Source organism: Pteropus medius, unplaced genomic scaffold (assembly GCF_902729225.1).
Source record: "Pteropus medius unplaced genomic scaffold, Ma_sr-lr_union100, whole genome shotgun sequence".
Classification (NCBI taxonomy): domain Eukaryota; kingdom Metazoa; phylum Chordata; class Mammalia; order Chiroptera; family Pteropodidae; genus Pteropus; species Pteropus medius.
In genome coordinates this window covers 5,734,104-5,739,841 of record NW_024347791.1, presented here as the reverse complement: position 1 = coordinate 5,739,841, position 5,738 = coordinate 5,734,104, and positions in this window count along the sequence as shown.

Genomic DNA, 5,738 nt, shown 5'->3' with positions numbered 1-5,738 from the left:
GCTCATAGTCTCAGTCTCCATTTTAGCATCTGTAAAATATCAACGATGACACACACCTCAAGGGCTGATGTGACTAGAGAATGAGATCATTTTTGTTGAGTGCCTGGCACATAGTAGGTGTTCAACCATCCTTACGCTTAATTCCTGTACTGTATTGTATAACCCTAGATGTGCAACAAATGTCATATATTTATATATTACTTATTTTATATGTGTTTGAATATTGAATGTATATTTATCTCTCTCTTGAATATATATCTGAATATTTATCAGAAATAAATGTCTAAATGAACTAATTCTTGTCAGCGTTACTAGTCACCCTCACAGATGGCTTTTACTGGGGGTCACCCCGAGGCACTTTTGAATTGAGGTTTCCTTGCTAGGGGGTCTGAGCTTGGCTTGTTTCCATTTAGCCCGGCCCTCACACCAGTAGAGTAACTCAAATTTCTTTTAATCACTGGCTTGTGCCTGGACCCGGTCCAGAAAACCAGAGTTGGGAAATAGGCCCCAAATGAGAGCTGTTTTTGTTCTTTCTGGTGTTGGCCTGGCTCAGAGCTGGGAGGATAAGGGCCAGGAAAAGAGAACTGCATTAAAGATGTTAGATGGGGTGCAGAGTGCTGAACACACCAGGTGGACCCCACGACCCACAGAAGGCTGGGATTGGTATCTGTCATATCCGAGCAGAATCCCGAGTGACTGGGATTCCCAGGACTCTGCCCAATTTCCTCTGTAATACCTAGTGGAGATGGACCGAAAGGGGTGAGGAGAGCTGATATCATGTGTGAGTAGACAGGACAGAAAGAAGGGTGAGGTTTAACAATGATGGTTCTCTAGAAGGGTCCCAGACATCTCTGGTCTAAATTTGAGGTTGACAGAAAGCAGGCATATCACACAATCAATAGTAACACAAGGGGACCGACTCAGAACAAATGTTAGAAGGCACATTTCACCAAATAGGGAAAATAAAGTTCTGCCATGCTCAGGTTTCACAAGAAAGTGGGTCAGAAGTATGGCTGGCCGGCTGCTGCTCCCATTCAATCCATCTACCCAGAATCCTCTGAACCGAGGACCGAGCAGTATTCACCTGTCTCTTCTTCCCTTGGAAGGGATCTGAACCTTGACCTTCACTCAGCTGAAGTCACAGCAGAAAGAGCCTGAGTGATATGCTCAAGACTCAGGTGACCTAGATTCAAGTTTTAGCTCTGCCCAGTACAAGCTCAGGACCTCAAGAAAGTAGCTTCACCTCCTTGGGCCCCCAACTTCCTCATCTAATAAATGGGGATAACAGTAGCCCCGTGCTGGGTTGTTATGTGGATTAAATGAGATGGTATAGGATGATTTATCATTTGTTGTGAGTCATTTTTCAGCTGCCCAGAATTTGAATCCCTGGGCCTATTACCCAGGCCAGAGCATTCAGACACACCTGCCCAGGATTTCAGATCTCAAAGTAGGATCCGTAGAAGCAGAGAAAAGGGAGAATTCATTTTGGCAATTCTAACTGTGACCATCACATTTTCTAGGGCAGCAGTGCCCAATGGTCAGAGGTCAGACCTGGCTGTGGTACAAAGCAGCCACGAAGGCCATGCTCAGCCCTGGTAGCCACAGTCCTTTCAACAAATCAGCTCTGTGGCCCAATTTTGGCTGAGTTCTGGCCACCTTGCTTCCTTTCTACCCCCAAGCCTTCAGTTTTCCATGCCTTGTTTCTCAGGCTCCCTGAAAATTCTGGGAGCTGCCCAATATTCTTTCACAAATTCCTTTTCTGCTTAGATCAGCTGAGTTTCCTTTCCATTGCTTGAACCAAGAGCCCTGTCCATCACAACACTGATAAGGACCCACCACGGGGCAAGTCAGCCACAGGTGTGTAGAGCAGGCTCATCTCCCTCAGAATTAGGTTTCCGTTATCAGTTCGCTAGGGCTGCTGTGATGAAATAACCACAAATTTAGGGACTTAAAAAAACAACACCCACTTGTTACCTCACTACTCTATAGTTCAGACGTCTGACTTGATGTGGCTGAACTCTGCTCAAGGGCTCACGAGGCCAAAACGAAGGTGCCAGAAGAGCTACATACCTTTCTGGGGAAGAACCCACTTCCGGGCTCATTCAGGCGGGTGATGTAATTCAGTTCCTTGTAGCTGTAGAACTGAGGTTCTCATTTCCTTGACCTTTCAAGCCAGCAACAACCATCGACTCCTCTTCAAATCTCTCGCTTTCCTTTCTGCCTTCTGCTGCTGCTGCTGCTGCTAAGGGGTCATGTGATTATATTGAGCCCACCTGGGTAATGCAGGCTAATTTCCCTATCTTGAGATCAACTGGTTCTAACCTAAATTACATGGGCAAAGGTTTTTGTTTTTGGTTTGAGGGGTTTGTTTTGCCATTAAAGCTGGACTCTTATGGGGCCGTAAGTATGCCCACCCCACCCTCATTCCCAAAGCCACCCTGCAACGCCTCAAATCTCAAATCTCTTGCTAAGATTGTTGACATCACCTATAAAGGAGTGAGGTCCTATGTTCTAGGAAGACTCAAGTGTCAGTGTGCAAGAGGGAGTGAGGAAGGAACAAAGCAATCAGGGAAATCAGCTCACGTGAGAAATGATGAAGGTGAAAACCAGGGCCATGGCAGTGGAAGCAGACTTGACCTTGAGAGTGATCAAGAAACCAGCTGGAGATGGAAGGAGGGACAGGAAGAGTCGAGGCAGAAAGCAAGGTCGGCTCCGTGAGTTTCCATCCCGTCCATTAAGCAACATGGGAAACCGGCTAGGAAAAGAAGTGGGTATGCCAGGTGAGAAGAAAGTGATTTTGATTTAAACGCATTGCATTTGAGAGGCCTGAAGATTATCAAAGGGAAAATGCATTCCCAGGCCCTGGGAGGAGGCAGAGGGAAATTGATTTAACGAAGGCTAACGCAAAAAGTAATGAAAGCAAAAGAGAGAGAGGGAAGAGAAACTTAGAGGGAATGGGAAGGGCAGGCAGGGAGGAAGGATGAGAAGCGTCTCAGCCATATGACAGCACTGTTGGTCGGGGTGGGGGCGGGCAGAGTCTGCTGGCTGGCTGCGCCCACTGCAGCATGTGATTTTACGATCCCATCTGCTACATAACCAGACATCGGCCTCTGCTTCCAAAGCACGAGGGTTTTCTGCTTCCCTGGGAAGCTGCAGCCCCGCACACGTCTGCTCTCCTGATTGTGCACAGATAAAGGCTGCTTTGGGTTTTTATGGAACTCCAGATGGCATTCTGGGATTTCTGCCCACATGCCTTATGTTTCCCATGCCCCAGAGAGTCACTGCCACCTGGATTCTTCTCCATTCCTGCCTACTGTCTCCGAAAATCCTACACAGCAGTCTCTTCCTTATCTCCCTCCCACACCTCTGTGCCCCTCCTTCCTCAAGCTCCTGCCCCGTGATACAGTGGGAAGATCATAGTTCTGGAATCCAACAAACCCGGGTTAGTACCTTAAACAGCTGTGTGGCCTCAAGCAAGTTACATAACCTCTCTGACCCTCAGATTATTCACACGTAGAATGAAATCAGTAATACCTGCCTCAATAGGCCTGTTGTGAGTAAATTGTCTCGTACAGTGTCTGGGACAAAATAGAAACTCAGTCGATGTCAGTCCCCATCCTCCAGCCTGGCGCACAGGCCTGTAGATCACTTTTCAGAGGCAAGAAGATACAGCCAAAGGCCCTGGGGCCAGAATGACTATGGCGAGCCTAAGTTTTATAGTGAAGGGGACTAAGTTCTTGTCTGTCTTTGCCACATTTTATGGATATAATCTTCGACCCCCATCCAACCTCTCTGAGCCTTGGTTTCCTCATCTAGGAAAAAAGAAACAGCTCCCATTTATCCCTCCAAATGTACTCTGTACCTTTTTCCACCTCCTCTGAGCCCTTGGAGGTGACCTGTGTCAACTACATCAACAGATAGATATACCTGCCCTCTGGTTACGGTTGAAGTTCAGCTGAGAGGGTGCACTGGGAGAGGAATGAAGCCAAGGTCATCCTTTCCAAGTTCCCTCTCTGCAAAGTCACCATTGGGCAGAGCATGTGCACCCGTTACCGATCCCAAGAGAGGACTCTAAACACTTTTGCCTGTTGCATCTTGGTATCAGAGTCACCAAGAAGAACACAACACAGTCAAGTACGGGAAGGAATGACACTTTGCTTACACAGAGGAGCAAGATCAGCTTCAGTGATGGGAATGGATCCCTCTCAGCAGCTGAGGCAGAGCAATTAGCCTAAACACACCCACCTTGTGCCAGAAGCAGAAGGAACCTGTCCCTTCCCTACACAAGACACGCATACTTTAGACAAAAGAATACTCATCGTGCCTGGAACAGGAAAAAATATCCCCACACAAGGTGACAAACCCAAAAAGCTCTTTATCTCTTGGTAAGGAAGTGTTCCAAGCCCCAGAAGACCCATGCTTATGCAGCGAGCGGAGGTTGAAAGACTGTACTTGGGAGATTGCTTTTCCTAAAGGTCACCTTGGGCTGGCTGCTTCCTCTGATGACAGCTCCTGTCAAGGAGGTCCTCTCGGCACAGTGCTGTCCTAGAGCCCAGGACCTGCCTCCTTGCTCACACCTTCCTGACCATTCCTGGGTACTGCAGTACCTCCCTGCCCCCCGCCCACGCCCTCCCCCCCGCCCCCCCCCCCCCAAGGCTGCCCTACTCTTCTCCCACACCTTTGAAAACTGTCCTTTTACAAAACTCTCAAATTACCCCGTTGCATGCCAGGACTCTGCCTAAAGCTGGAAAGGAATGAATGAACTCATATATGCCAAGGGCTTAGAAAATCGTCTGGCATAAACACCAAATAAGTGCTAGCACTTATTACGTTATTTCGTAGAGTTTGCATGAAAATTTAATGAGATCATTTTTGTAAAGTGCTTGATAGGCCTGTGTGACACAGAGGAAGACCCCAACTGCTGATAGTATTAGGAGTGTGTTTATTCCTCTCATTTTAACAAAGGGAGGAAACTCTTTTCCTACTTAACGTAAGGGAATGTTGTTAGGAGGGACACATCCCGTCCTTCTCTTTACCCCTCTCTCCTTGGCACAGAGTGATTATCTGGCCGATGAGACCAGAAAAGGAGCACAGGGCAAGTTCACCCAAGGTTATTTGGGGTCATTCTCTTACCCACAGGAGTCCCAGTTTCTTCCCTTGGTCCCAGGTGAGGCACCTATGCTGGGGAGGCTCTGTTTGTTCAGTTTCACTGCCTGACAAGTTCACTTGAACAGAGAAGATGCAAAAGCCCAGTATGGCCTAGGGTCCAATCTATAGTCTCTAATTTTACCTTATCAGGAATAAAGCTAATAACAAAGCTAACACCTGGGTTGGTTTCTCAGTAGAGTCAGAACTTGGAGCAGAAATGAAATTATTTGTTACCCTATCAATCCTAAACTAGAAGTTGGCCTTATATTATTTTTATTATTATTATTATCCTACATCGGTCGAATCACTGGATCCAGGAGAAAGAGAAATCCAACTAGTTAGAGTGGTGAAGAGATCACCCCTGCAGTGTGGAAGTAATGACAGCTAGGTGATGCCCCGCTGGGGTCTCATTTGCAGTGGGAGGGACATTTCTCCAAAGGAAGTGATGCAGAAGGGCAAAAGGGGCAGATTTCCACTAGAGAACCATAAAAGGCACAGAGTATGTATTCAACAAAAGCTACTAGAATGGAAACTAAAGTAAAGCCTAAGGAGTTTCTCTACTTAGATTAATACATTTCTCTCTCTCTCTC